The following is a 16,167-nucleotide window of genomic DNA, read 5'->3' on the forward strand; positions in this document are numbered from 1 at the left end:
TGCCATTCTAACTGGCATGAGATAGTATCTCATTGTGGTTTTGATTTGCATTTCTCTAATAACTAGTGATGATGAGCTTTTTTTCATATGTTCGTTGGCCACATAAATGTCTTCTTTTGAGAAGTGTCTGTTCACATCCTTTGCACACTTTTTGAGGTGGTTGATTTTTTCTTGTAAATTTGTTTAAGCTCCTTGTAGATTCTGAATATTAGCCCTTTGTCAGATGGATAGATTACAAAAAATTTTCTCCCATTCTGTAGGTTGCCTGCTCACTCTGAGGACAGTTTCTTTTGCTTTGCAGAAGCTCTTTAGTTTAATTAGATCACATTTGTCAATTTTGGCTTTTGTTTCTTTTGGTGTTTTAGTCATGAAGTTTTTGCACATGCCTATGTCCTGAATGTTATTGCCTAGGTTTTCTTCTAGGGTTTTTATAGTTTTAGGTTTTACATTTAAGTCTTCAATCCATGTTGAGTTAATTTTTGTATAAGGTGTAAGGAAGGGGTCCAGTTTCTGTTTCCTGCATATGGCTAGCCAGTTTTCCCAGTTTATTCTTTTTACTTTGTCTACGTTGGCTTGGGTTAATTTGAAAACTTTGTCTTTGAGCTCTGAAGTTCTTTCTTCTGCTTGTTTGATTCTACTGCTGAGACTTTCCAGGGCATTTTGCATTTCTATAAGTGTATCCATTGTTTCCTGAGGTTTTGATTGTTTTTTTTATTTATGCTATCTATTTCATTGAAAATTTCTCCCCTCATTTCTTGTATCATTTTTTTGACTTCCTTAAATTGGGCTTCACCTTTCTGTGGTGCCTCCCTGATTTGCTTAATAACTAAGCTCTGAATTCTTTTGCAGGTAAATCAGGGATTTCTTCTTGTTTTGGATCAATTGCTGGTGGGCTAGTGTGGTTTCTTGGTGGTGTTAAAGAACCTTGTTTTGTCATATTACCAGAGTTGTTTTTCTGTTTCCTTCTCATTTGGGTAGGCTGTGTCAGAGGGAAGGTCTAGGGCTCAAGGCTGTTGTTCAGATTCTTTTGTCCCACGGGGTGTTTCTTTGATGTAGTACTCTCTCCCTTTTCCTCAGGGTGTGGCTTCCTGAGAGCTGAGCTATAGTGATTGTTATCTGTCTTCTGGATCTAGCCACCCAGCGAGTCTACTTCGCTTTGGGCTGGTACTGGGGGTTGTCTGCACAGAGTCTTGTGATGTGAACCATTTGAGGGTTTCTCAGCTGTGGATACCAGCACAGTATTTGGGGTGTCTCCTGGGTCCTGCAGGAGCAATCCGTTTCCTTCAGAGGATCTGTGTGTTCTGTCGGCTTTCCTCATTTATTCCTGCAGTTGTTCTGGAGCAAAAGTTCACTATGCAAGCCTGTATACACTGCTCTGTCCATCTGAGTGGGAGGGGAAATCTAGTCCTGCCTGTGGTCTGCCATGATTTCCTCCTTCTGAAGCCAGAATATCAATTTCTAAATTGGGACTTGGTTTCACCAGCATGGGTATACAAATGGAGGCAATTTAAGAGTAGCAATTATTATGTACTGCCTAATTTGTACAACGTACCATGCCAGGTACTTTCTATATGCGACTTCTGATTCTCACAGCAACCTTATGGGTTAGTTTTATTTCTATTTACCTATATGGAGACTGAAGCTCCAAGAGGTAAAAAGAACCCAAAACTACACACTAGTCAGAAGTTGGGATTCCAACCCATGTCTGTTGGACTCCAAAGTCTTTTCTACTATATGTCTCAGCAACCCTCCAGCATGAAAGACCATTTTACATGAAGACTTACCCAAGCTGAAACATTTAGACTTGGAAGATTTAATACGCAATCACTGTTCTCAGAGATCTTTCAGTCTAGCTAGAAAGGCAAACAACTTCACTGCGACTGTCATCACTTTGCAAACATTTGTATAACACTATAATTTACAAAGGGTGCTCTCATTCTTTTGATATTTCAGGAGGTATTGTAGAGCTGGACTTACTGAGAGAAACTGAAGTACATGCACCTGGATAATGGAGATACTTAAGAAGGAGTAATCATTAACTGTGATTGTGTGGGAGATGCAGAGATGTCTCAGGAGTTGAATCTTGATGAATAAGGAGGATTTCTATAGGCAGAAGGGTGCTCTGGGCAGAAACAGCCACATTATGAATGGTACACATCCATGCTGCAGCCTCATTACCCTCTAATCCACCCTGCTTCCTGCAGTCAGAGTGAGCTTTCTAAAACACAGACTGTTGCTTCCTGGCTTAAAAGATTTTCATGATTCCATTACCCTGGGATATAGTCCCAACTCCCTGGGATGGTTTGGGAGGCTGCACAGTCTGGGTGAACTATTGTTCTCACATTTCCACCTCTTTCTTATTTCCCATCCTACAGCGACTTGTTTCCTTGAATATATCAACCCTTCTCTCACCTTGGGGCTTTTAATCAGACTCTTCTTGACTTGACTGTCCTTACTTTCACTGACCTCTTGCTTTTCTTGCTGATGCCTTTTTATTCCTTCAAGATTCAGTTAGTTGCCTCTTCGGTGGTCTGTGGATACCCCTTGGTTGCCTCTGTCATAACTGCCATCCACTTCATTGAGACAGCCTCTCCTATGTGACTCCCATATCACCCGGATGGTAAACAACTTGAGGGCAAGGACTGTGTCTTGTTCATTACATACAGAGCAGTTAGCATATTGTGAATGATCAATAAATATCTGTTGAATGAATAAATGAAAATATTCCCATTTACTAAGGATGTTGACCTGCCCTTAGGGATATATCAAGCTGGGTTTCATGGTGAATGCATAAGAAGGACCATAGAGAAAGCAGTATATTAAAAATGCATGACTCAGGATTTTACCACAAATCAATTTGTGTCTCCCATGTTGGTGTACATTTATTCAATAGGACTAGTTCTTCCCCTACCACTGGATTTAAAAAATGGGCAGTTCCATGACTTTTTTAGTAATCCTTAGGTTATACAAATCATCTCAATTTACTAATTAGAAAATCAGCAGTGAAATCTGAGCTTCCTTGATGACTTGCTAGCCTGGTTCCTCCTGTTTAATTCCCCGCTGTTACTCTCTATGATAAGTGTCCATTTTCTTTTACCTTGAGTGTTGCCGTAGCCTCTTCACTGGCCTCCAAGTTCGTCTCTCTGATTTTATAAAGGACAGGTGAAGTTCTTTCTGCAGAAATTTTCAGTGGCTCCCAATCACCTAAAGAGTCAAATCCAAATTCTTAACTTTACATTCAAGATTCTCCATCATCTGACTCCAGCCGTTTCTCCAGTTTTATCCCCCATCAACATTATGCAGTCTTTGCTGCCATTAAATTTCCCAGTGTTCCCTGAACATGCTTTTGCTCATGCTCTTCCATCAGCCTGGATGCCTGATTCTCTTCTTTGCCTACCAAGACTGACTCCATCCTCCAGGCTGTGGCTCAAACACTGTCTTCTCTGCGAGGCCTTCCCCAGCTCTTCAGTTAGAATTACTAAATCCTTTCTCAGTATTCCCATAGCTGCAGTAGGACTTTTTAAAAACCCAGTATTTTCCACCTCAATGAAATACATAATTAGTAAATGCCCAATTGTAGGCAATGCATCAGCTGTTGGCTACTGTGATACAGGAGTTTTATGGGGATTGGTTGAACAGGAAATTAAGATCTGTAGGTTAGTGAACCATGAGGGCCTCCAGAATAAATAGGAAGTGACTCCCCACCTCTTTTTTGTGAGGTGGTGAGGGATATTCTGGCCATGGGTAGGTAGGGGACAAGTGCAGGAGAATGAAGATGATCATTGACTAAGGAAGTCACCATTTTCTCCCGTTGAAGGCTGCAGATATGCTGCAACCCCTGGGTTCCAATAAAAGCAAAAGAGGACAGTGGTCAGTTGATGATATGTCCCTGACACTGTGATGGTCTGCTGACCCAGAAAAGCTAAAAAGTAGGATTTCAACTCCAGTCCTATATTTCATAAGTGAAGTGAAGGGCACTCTGAAGATCAGAAAATTGGCAACATGGGGAAGTGGTTTGCCAAACATTGTACTGTTTCCTGACTTAATATCTTTATATTATTTTAGGTGGATAAAATTTTGTAATATAACTGTATGCCAAGATTACTTCCAAGATCTAGTGTGGGAGGAAAGGAGTCCTGCCTGGTTCAGTGTAATGGATGGCCCAGCTGTGTTTAAAAACCAGCAAAATGGAGCTTATACAAGCATCTTTATGGGGCCCTAGAAACAGCGAGTGCTATTCATCACCAGGTGGCACAGCACTTACTTCGTCCCACGTTTTTTAAAATATTAGTTCTGTGTAGATCTGATGTCCCATTAGACTCAACCATGGGGTCCACTTTGCTGTTCACACACAGAGAATACTTTGTACGTTCAGGTTTGGGTGTTTGTTTATTGAATGATGGCTGTTTTCCTTGTTTCAACTTCTCTGCTGTTTGTGGTTGGTTCACTCAGCTTCTTGAAGTTGAGGCCTAATTAAAACAAGGCTACAAGTTCAAGCCAGGTATGAGTAGATTGACTTCATGCTGTTTTACTTTACCATTCAGGGAAAAGTTTAGTTTGCAAGCAGGGATGAAATAGCATGATGGGCATATTGAGCTATGTCATTTTAGAGTTTGCATTCAAGGATTAGGATAGTCAAGTGTGGAAAGGATGACTGTATGAATAGATTTGTTATGCTACAGCATGTGTTTTTGTAATAACGTTTCATTTATAAATCATAGATTGAGAGAGAGAGAGAGAGAATGGTATCTGTATAAAGTTCAAGTTGCATTGGTTCATATGTAATTTTTCTAGGTAAGGGGAGCTGGAATAGTGGTAGTTGAATTACAACTACAGTAGCAAAGAAAAAGTCCTGAGCTTGGCTGCCATTCTTAGAAGAAGCTTTCTGAGCATGTTTTGGGAAAATTACATGTGAGCATCTGCACATGGGACTTGTTTCCTGGAGATGTACTCCCTGCACTCATAAGCGCACATTGCACACATGGCAGATTACCTGTCCTCCTGTGCCTGTCTTGGTGGCAGTCTGGCTTCACTGTCTTTGTGCCTATAAGCTACTATTTGCACTCTTTTGTTCTGCACATTTGCAATAGCCCCCTTAGTTGGCACAGTGTTTTGCAAATGTGATGTACTTGATGAATAAATGAAAGACTGGCCTCTGAACTTTTGTATCTAGTGGTGCTGCATTTCAGGTAGGAGTTGCCACCAGAATAATGCTTATTTGAATAAATTACCAGTAACATCGTGCTCAGTTTTTTTGATGGTCAAAAAAAAAAAAAAAAAAAAGCCACTTGTTATAAGGGACAAGTTTGTTCTTATGTGCCAAGGGGAGACACAGAAGGATCTGAATTTAGTCCACTTGTGCCTTTTTGGCCTTACTCATTCAGGCATCCTGGAGAGTGGTCCTTCCTGCCTGCTCTCTAAAACCTAGTACCCCTACAGTCTTATCAGCTACTCACTTCACTTTACTCCTGAATATATAACTTTGTACATTCAGGTTTTGGTGAGTGTTTGTTTATTATCTGTTTATTACTTGTTTCCACTAAAATGTGAGCTCACTGTTACAGTACAACTCTTAGAACAAAGCTGGTGCATGGTAGGTGTTTAATAACTTATTGCTTAATGAATAAAAATATTCAAATTCTACCCTCTGGGACAAACACTCTAGAGAATGATTTGGTACTACTTTGCACACATGAGCATATGCATACCTTGTCACACAGCAGTTTTACTCCTAGGTATGTACTTGTGGTAGAACCTTCCAGTTGTTTTCCAATATCCATTCTTTTCTTCCTCCATGAAAATAGAATTTCTAACTGGTCATATGACTGCCCAAAATAGAGACTTCATTTCTCATTCTACGTTGCAGCCAGGTGTGGCTACATGATTTCTGACCAGTGAGATATAAGTAGAAATATATATAGCATTTTATAGGAAACTTCCTTAATGGACAATTGATGTATGTACTTTGCAGCTGACTTTTCATTCTTCCTTCTTCCCATTGGCTGAAATACAGGATCTCATCATCGTGATTGTGAGAGTGAGAGCCACACCTTAGGAATGGCAAAATTGTGATTTGGAAGGAGTCCCAGTCTCTGGGGACTTAGGAGAGCAAAGCTGCTGCACTAGCTATGCACAGCTTCCAACCTGACTTCTTTGAAGTAAGAAGAAAATACATTTCGATCTTGTCGAAGCATTGTTATTTTGGCTTTCTGTCACTCATGACTGGACCCAAGACTAACTGAGACTATACCTAGAGAAAATATTGCATATGTACAAGCATATCCTTAGCAAAATTACTCATTATGGAAATAAACAAGGATTCTTTCCAGTGTAGCCTCTTAAAAAGAAACAAATAAAAAAGAAACATGGAAATGCCCAAATGTCTGTCAAAAACGAATGGATGAATTTGTTTTTATGTGAAGTCAAACAATATGCTTTACAGTAATGAAAATGGTTGAATGCCACCTACACACATCAATATGGATGAGTCTCAAAAACACATTATTAAACAAAAGAATATTACTCACAGAAGAATACATCAGCATAATTTCCGGTGTGATATAAAGTGCAAAAATAGGCAAAAGTATATCCTTTGTATACACATAGAAAGCACAAGTTGAAGAGAAAAAGGGAATGATGAACATGGGTTCAGGATGATGACCACCTGTGGGTGGAGAGGGGCAATCCATTAGGTGGCGCAGAACTGATGAACTACAACGACACATCATCATCACCCAGAATCTAGTTTACCTTAGGGAGTCACTCTTGGCATTGACATTCTATGGGTTTTGATAAATGTATAATGACATGTATCCACCATTAGAGTGTCATACAGAATAGGTTCACTGCCCTAAAAATCCTCTGTGCTCCAATTATTCATTTGACCCTCCCCCACTAACCTGGCAACCCCTGGTCTTTTTATTGTATTCATAGTTTTGCCTTTTTCAGAGGCAGTTGGAATCACACAGGACGTAGCCTTTTCAGACTGGCTTCGTTCACTTAGCAATATTCATTTAGGGTTCCTCCATGTCTTTTCCATCCTTGTAACTATTCTGAATCATCTGAAGTGTGTCTTTTAAAAGCAGCATTTTTTTCCCTCCAGTCTAATGATCTATGTATTTCATTGAAATATTGATTATGTTTATACTTACTGCATTTGCAGATATGTTTAGGTGTACAACTATCATTTTGCCACACCTTTCTACTTGCTATGCCCTTTCCATGTTCCTTTCTCCTCTTCTTCCTTGCCTTCTTTTGAGTTATTTTTACTATTCAGTTCTTTTCCCTTTGTAAATAAGTTTCTTACACATTATTTTACTAATTTTAATGGTTACTCTAGAGATTGTAACAAGCATTACTGACCTATTAATGTCTGATATAGATTAATATTTTTACCATTTCCTGTACGAAATAAGGACATTATTTTTCGTGCTTTTTAAAAATATAACAGTTTTAAAACATGTAGGGAAACCATTAAAAATCAAAGTAGATATATTCTACTCAGGGTAAACATTCATTACATTGGCTGATAATGGCAATAAATACTAATGTGTAAGCATGAAAAACAAGTAACTGCCCATGTAAAGCAAGTTACCTGCTCACTCACTGTTAATCAAACTCGAGTTTTCTTCAAGTTGTACTCAAATTCCTTCCTGGTAGAAAGCAGAAATGTATTAATTCATCAAATATTTAAGTATATGCCCACTGTGTTTTACATTGTTCTTGGCACTGCAGATACCAGTGTGAACAATATGGACATAATACAAAGAATGTAAAGTAATTAAGATGGTACCTTGAGTCTCATAAGCACCAACAACAGTTATGTTACCATTATTACTGCTACTACACATACTTAGCCTGAAAGCCTTGAAACTTTGAAGCATTTTAGCACCAAATTTCCCCAAGACAGCTTTTTTCCACCTTTAAAGGGTTATCTCTGTAATAGTATGTTAGTCAGATTAAGTTGTTTAATTTTACAGGATCACAACCCCCAGAGTTTTAGTAGCTTTGAACGAGAATCTTTTTCTTGTTCATATACATTCTTCTTTGTCTCTGAGCTGCTTTTCAGTGTGCCTGTCCTCCCTGTGCAGGCTCAGGACTTCAGGCATTTTGTGCTTGTGACACTTTATGTCAAGGCTTGCTCCTACAATCATCACTGTAGAGGAAGTATAGCTAGAGAGTCTTCAATCACATTTTGTTGGCTAAAGCAAGTTATTTTGACCCTTCTAACATCAAGAGGGCTGGATAAGAGCAATTCTCCTATGAGTCTGGAAGGAATCATACTATACTTTGAATGTGTTCCCTAAAGTTCATGTTTTGGGAACTGAATCCCCCATGCAACAGTGTTGGGAAGTAGGGCCTAGTAAGAAGTGATTGAGTCAGAAGGGTCTGCCTTCAAGAATGGATTAATGTCATTATCTCATAAACGGGTTAGTTATTGAGAGACCAGGTTTGTTATAAAACCAAGTTCAGCCCCCCCTTGCTTTCTGCCCTGTCTTGCCCTTCCATCTTCAACCATCGGCTGGCACAGCATGAAGGCTGTCACCAGATGCTGGTGGTGCCATGCTCTTGGACTTCCCAGCCTCCAAAACTGTGAGCCCAATAAACTTCTGTTGTTTATAAATTTCCCAGTCTCAGGTATTCTGTCACAGTAACACAAAACAGATTAAGACAAGTGGGTATCAAATACTAATGAATGATGGTGCAGCCATGGGCAGTCTAATTAAGGTGCACATTACAAATGCTCTCACATACCACCCCTACCTCCACTTAAGCTCTGAACCACCCTACAAGGAAATTATTGTTTAATTTATCCAGATGAGAGAGTACACCTTGCTCACCTGAAATCATTTTTACTATAAGAAGTAGTGAAATAGTCAAATCCTATGCTTGACAATAGTAACATTTTATTGCCCCTTTCATATCTCACATAAAGGAAGAATCACGAACATAATTTATGCTCTGCTTTACAGCTCCCAAACATTTACGTAATAAGAGTCATACGTCTTATACTTGAGGATGTTCATTAAAGAGCAACCATCTGATTGCTCCACCACACATACTGTACACTTCATTATATAGAGGAACATTATCCAACTGCTTGATCAGTGCTTACACTCCTCATTTCTTCTTGTAAAAGTTTTAAAATGCTGAGAATAGCAACCTGCCTTAGTAACTTCCATTGTACTTTCTCTCCTACTTGAAATAAACACTGGACAACAGCATGGTAGGATGAGTAATAGGCACCCGAAAAGTCCATGCCTTAATTCCAGATACCTATGAATATGTTGCCTTATGTAGCAAAAGAAAATTTGTAAATATGAGCAATTTAAGGATCTTTAGTCGGAGTGTTTATACTCAGTTATGTGGGTGGGCCCAAAGTAATCACAAAGGTCTTTGTAAAAGGGAGAGAGGAGGGTCGCAGTCAGAAAAGGGAGATAGAACAACAGAGGCAGAGGTTGGAGCAATGCTCTCTGGAGATGCAGTAAGGGACCATGAGCCAAAGAATGTAGGAGACCTCTAGAAGCTGGGAAAGTCAAGGAAATAGAGTCTCCCCTGGAGCCTCCAGAAGAAATGCACCCCAGCCAACACCTTGATTTTAGCCCCATAAGACTCCACTTCAAACTTCAGACCTCCAGAACTGCTAGATAGTATATATTTATAGTTTTTGACACTAACTTTGTGAAAATTTAATATATCAACAATAGAAAACTAATACTTTAGGTAATCAGAAATGCAGCATCCTGGAGTTATGCCTCATCCACAGCTCTCCTTAAGCGATTGCTTAGTTCTCACCATACTAGTCATCTTCAAATTTCATTATTGATTCCCTTGCATCATTATTAGTCCCTCCTCTCTATTTTTTTTATTACCTATTACAACACAGATTGGGGATAAAAAGTATTTTTGATTCATGTTAGATATAATTGTAAGATGCTTCCTCTAGTCCATTTTAAAGAAGATAGGGTTTAAATTTTACATAAGAGGAAAGAGAAAGAGAGAAAAGAAGTCACATGGGCTTCGGAATCAGAGTTGAGCTTGAATTTAAGCACCACTGGGTATTAGCAGTGTGTATTTGGGTGTTAAGGGATGAATGTTTGTGTTTCTCCAGAATTCACATGTTGAAGCCCTAATCCCTAATGTAATGGTATTTGGAGATGTGGCATTTGGCAGGTTATCAGGGTTAGATTAAGTCATGACAGTAGGGTCCTCATTATGGGATTAATGTCTTTATAAAAAGAGAAGAAGACTGATCTCTTTCTCTACCATGTGAAAACAAAGCAAGGCAGTAACCATCTGCAGGCATCTTGATCTTGGACTTCCCAGCCTCCAGAGCTGTGAGAAATAAATGTGTGTTGTTTATGCTATGCAATCTATGATATTTTGTTATAGAAGTCCAAACTGACTAAGACGTTGAGCAATTAACTTAACCTCTCTATTCGTTTTTTTAATACATAAACTTGAAAATAATGCTTTTGTTCTCAAAGGGCTAGTGTAAAAATTAGGTAATGTATAAATAGCATTCATATATACAAAAGCTTAACATGTTGCCTGGCATTATATGCTAAGTTGTGCCCCCCAACCCTACAGTTTATATGTTGAAGTCCTAACCGCTAGCATCTCAGAACATGACTGTATTTGGAGATAAGGTCTTTAAAGAAGTAATTAAGATCTCTGAATTAGGTTGGACCCTAATCCAATATGACTGGTGTCCATATACAACACAGAAATACAGACACAGAAATATAGAGGGAAGATCATGTGAAGACACAGGGAAAAGAAACATCTACAAGTCAAGGAGAGAACCCTCAGAAGAGATGAACCCTGCCAACACCTTGATCTTGGACTTCTAGCCTCCACAACTGCAAGAAAATAAATTTCTGGTTTTTAAACCACTGAGTTGGTGGTACATTGTTATGGCAGCACTAGTAAACCAATATACCTGGAATCTGCTAGACAAGTACTCAAATAAAATGTAAACTATTAATTTTGATTATTTTGTCAGTAACCTCCGCTTCCACCGCATTACAACCATCTGCTTCTGGGCTTGTCACTATTTGAAACTACTTCACCTTTGAAATTTTAAAGCAAGGGAATCTCTTTTTCTGATCACAAGATGTAACCCCTCTATCCCTTTTGAACTACTGGTCTTGTAGTCTGTCCTCTTTGAGAGGACTGAATCTCACCACAAAATGGGAGGATCTTGTGGTGTGTCAATAGTGTGTCAGCACTGGCCTGGATTCATCTCATTCTCTCCCCACTTTGGACCTAATGGCAAGGAAACTTTGTATTTTCACGATTCACTCCATTTACTCTATCATTCGCTTTACCCTACCCGTCATAATTGGTCCCCTGCTCTGGAGATATAATTTGCTTTTTTTGATTCTCAAATTATTGTGTGAATGGCCAAGAAAATTTTACAACCTTGTGTCTTGGTGCCCTGTCTGCTTAATGAGTGTAGAGAATGCATCAAATGCTTAGGCTCGGCTTTCACAACCATCCTATGTGACAGTTACTCTCATTTTATAGTTAAGAATAATCTCTACTGCTTAATGAGTACAGTAACTCCTCCACATTATCAACAGTTTCTTGGAAACTGCAACTTTAAACAAAACAACATACAGTAAGTTCTCGAATAATGATGTTTCTTTCAATGTCTGTATAAAATCGATTATTTGTGCAATTTCATGCCCTATGTTAGTATCAACATATGGGTGATTCTCTTAATGGTTCCCGCCCTTGTTACACAATGGTTATAAGATGGCTGCTGAAGCATCCATGTTCATGGTAATAAGAGAAACTTCCACCTAACACTGTCTATTTCATGGTCTCACCTCCTTTAGTCTACCTTTTTGTTTGTTTGTTTGTTTTGATGGAGTCTTACTCTGTCACCCAGGCTGGAGTGCAGTGGCGTGATCTCAGCTCACTGCAACCTCCACCTCCCGGGTTCAAGTGGTTCTCCTGCCTCAGCCTCCCAAGCAGCTGGGATTACAGCTGTGTGCCACCACGCCCGACTAATTTTTATATTTTTAGTAGAGACAGGGTTTCACCATGTTGACCAGGCTGATCTCGAACTCCTGACCTCAAGTGATCTGCCCACCTCGGCCTCCCAAAGTGCTGGGATTACAGGCGTGAGCCACCACACCCGGCCCTCCTTAGTCTACTCTTAAATGCTAGGGGATTCCTCTGGCTCTGTCCTTGGTTGTTTTCTGTTCTTGCCGCACACACACATACACACACTCCATGTGTGATCTCATCCCATGGCTTGTATGACCAGCCACACCATGCTAATGATCTGTCTCTGGCTTGATCCTCTTCCTTGAGCTCCAGCTCTTAATCTCTGCTTGAATATTCATGGGACCCTTCAGAGGGAACATGATCAAACAAGATTCTTTCTCTTTCCCTTATGACACCTGTCCTCCTCTCATATTCTTCATTAATGACACTGCCATCATCTCATCCTCCTATGCTAGACCCTCCCAAGGTCTTCTTCAGAAACCTCACTCCACCTCACCTTTACCCTCATCAATGTCTAACAGGTCATCAAATCCTGTCAGGTCTCCCTTAGATAGCGAGGTTCTTCTCTCTTCTCCCCACTGCTCTACTTGAGGTCAGGTCCTTACCAGCTTGTCTCTCCCCAGAAGCCTTCTCTCCCCTCCACTTGAGGGGAGGCGCTCTGCGGGGGCAGTGCCAGCAGAGTGGCCAAGTGTGAAGCTGGAGCCTGAGAGCCCAAGCTCTTATCCTGGTGTGCCACATGACCTTAGGCAAGTTGTTTAACCTCTTGTGCCTGAGTTTTCTCTTCTGAGAAACGGGGATAATAATATCACCTGCTTCTTCGGGCTATTATTGTGAAGAATAAATGAATTAATGCATCCAATGTGTTTTGAAGAGTGCCTGGCTCAAATCCTGTGTTATTGTGATTACCAATGAAAATCAGGCATGTTTACAAAGTGCTTAGCCTAGTGCTGAGGTTTTAGTGAGTACTCAGCAAAGGTTAATACTATTATTAATATTTTTATCTGTACCCTTCTACCTCTACATTCAAGGTCCTGTTGAAATGCTTCCAACTGTATTTTATAATTTATCTCTTAGCATGTCTCCCTCACTAGACTGTGTACTTCCCCCAGGCAGAACACAGACCAGGTCTTAGCCATTGCTATATGCACAGCATTTAGTACATTTGTTAGATGAATAAGTAGGAATAGCAACCAAGGCTCAGGTCCTGATGGGTGTAGGCACTCTTGATGGTCAATAAGCAAACTCCTTTTAATCTAATTCTGCCTTACTCTCAGGCCTCAAAGCTGATGTTCCTTCTCTGTGTTTTCATGGCACACTGTGCCTAATTTCTTTTATTGTAAAATGATTGCACTTTAAGGTGATTATCTGTAACTTGTTGCCTCCCTGAATAGATTGTCAATTCCTACAGGGCAGGAAGAATGTCTTATTCAACACTATATGCCCAGGGCACAGCACAGTAACTGACATATGATACTCAATTTATATCTGTTGAATAAATGCATGCATGAATTAATTCTTTCAATGCTCTGAGATAGGTATTAATATTATTGTTCTTTTAACACTGGAGGAAATCCAGAATTAATGAGATAGAATACGTTCCCAAAAGCACAGGAAGACAGGTTGAAGACATATGAATATGGATATTGAATTCGTAAGCATATACATGTAGCTGCATGTGACAGAGTCCCAAAGGAACAGTGGCTTAAACAAAGTAGACATTGAGCAGGGCACAGTGGCTCAAGTCTGTAATCCCAGCACACTGGGAGGCCAAGGTGGGAGGATCGCTTTAACCCAGGAGTTCAAGACTGGCCTGGGCCACATGGCCAAGCCCCATCTCTACAAAAAGTACAAAAATTAGCCAGGCATGGTGGTGCAAGCCTGTGATCCCAGCTACTTGGGAGGCTGAATTGGGAGGATTGCTTGAGCCTGGGAGGTGGAGGTTGCAGTGAGCTGAGATCACATCACTGCACTCCAGCTTGGGTGACAGAAAGAGAGCCTGTCTCAAAAAAAACAAAAACAAATAAGAAAAAACAAGGTAGACATTTACCTCTCGTGTAAAAGTCTGAGCTGGAATGGTAGCTCTGCTCCACAGAATCATCAGGGACTCTGCTACCTGCTGTTCTGTGGCTTTGCCATTCCTGTGGTGCTGTCCTGTTTGCATGGTCACCCCATGGCTGCAGTTCAGGCAGTGGGGAAGAAGAATGAGGAAGAGGCAAGCATGCCTCTCTCCTTGCAGAACACAATCTGGAACTTGGAAAGTTCACCCTCACTTCTGCACACATGGCCATACTTAACTATAAGGGTGGCCGTGAACTGTCATCTTTATATTGAACAGTCATGAGCCCAGCTTCAAATTCCATTGCTTTGAAGAAGGAGAGAAATAATAGTGGTAACAAGTGGTCTCTGCTATGGATATTAATGCTCCCCCTTTTCTAGGTAGAGAGGGGAGGATGGAAAGGAGAGGAAATGATATTATTATTGTTTTTCTTTTTTAAAATAGCTCAACCCTTTCTCAACATGTCAATCGCCATTTTAAAAAGGGGCGGTAGGTTACTGCTCTAGATTAAAAGAAACATAAGAGCTAAACAACCAAATGTAGTTGCCTTTTTTAATATCCTGATCTGAATAAAATGACCATAAAGAAGACAATTGGAGAATTTGAAAATGATAGCATTTCAAATGTGATAACCCACTGAATTATGATGTCATACTTTGAATGAGATAGTTTGGCTCTTTCTTTTTAGAGATGCATATTTAAGTATGTAGGGACAAAATGACATGATAGCTGGGCTTTGCTTTAAAATATTTCAGCAAGGCTGGGCTCTGTGGCTCACGCCTGTAATCCCAGCACTTCGGGAGGCCGAGGCAGGTAGATCATGAGGTCAGGAGATTGAGACCATCCTGGCTAACATGGTGAAACCCCGTCTCTACTAAAAAAAATACAAAAAATTAGCCGGACATGGTGGCACATGCCTGTAGTCTCTGCTACCCGGGAGGCTGAGGCAGGAGAATCGCTTGAACCTGGTAGGCAGAGGTTGCAGTGAGCTGAGATCGCACCACCGCACTCCAGCCTGGCGACAGAGCGAGACTCTGTGTCAATAAAATAAAATAAAATAAAATAAAATAAAATAAAATAAAAAATATTTCAGCAAGAGAAGGAGTGGGGAGAGACAAAACAATCTGACATAATTATTGAATTACCTTACTTTGAGATATATTAAAAATATTTCACAGTAAGATTTTTTTTTTTTTTTAACTAGCTCAACCTTGTTAATGGAGAGATTTCAGTCAGAAGATAGAGGTAATAAATCAAGGCTGTTTCTCTAAAGCTCCAGGTCCTTGCCGAGCTCAGGGAATGGAGGTAAGAATCAATATCTGTGTCCTTATGACTAAGCCTCTCACCAATGGCTCCCCTAGGGGCTTGGTTTCTTCTTTTAGATTACAACAGCACTGACATTTTAGAAAAGAAAAATAGCCCCACGAAATACTTAACATGCTGGACTTGTTGCTGGCACACGCTAAGAGAGAATGGAAGAAATGATGGTTGCAGACTGTGTCTCTCTAGAAGATTGTCCTTTTTTCCTTAGAATGTGAAAATCCTCTAAAACCCAGAAGAAAAAAAAATACTATCTGGAAAATTTGACTCACAGCAGGTCATGGCTGCTTTTTCTTCTTAACGGGATAGCTAAATGTAATCAATGTGTATTTGTTTCTGGGGCCGCTCTGAGCTGTTTCACAATCAGCCAGGGTACAAGGGTGACATTTGCTGCCCCTCCATCTGTTTTCTTGTAGCTAAGACCAGGGCTTGGAAGTTTCAGGGCAAGCACAGCCATGAGGGAAACAATTTCCATGCTGAACAGATTACCTGTAAATGCCTCTCAGCCTCAGCAGCAGGGCTGATTTTCTTCCTCCTGATTGCTGTGTATTGGCTTTTAGAGGAAATTAGAACCAGGAAGTACTATATTATCTGTGAAAATGATAAAAGCAGATTTTTCTGCCCGTGGCGCTAGAAATACAATAATGCAAAATGCTTATGATGAATGAAATGAATGCAGTTGCTCATGCATAGAAACCCATATGCCCATGTAAAATCAGCGATGTGTATGCATATTAAGACATTACATTTATTTTGACAAACACTTTTCTTTT

This window comes from Mandrillus leucophaeus, unplaced genomic scaffold (assembly GCF_000951045.1).
Source record: "Mandrillus leucophaeus isolate KB7577 unplaced genomic scaffold, Mleu.le_1.0 Scaffold464, whole genome shotgun sequence".
NCBI lineage: Eukaryota > Metazoa > Chordata > Mammalia > Primates > Cercopithecidae > Mandrillus > Mandrillus leucophaeus.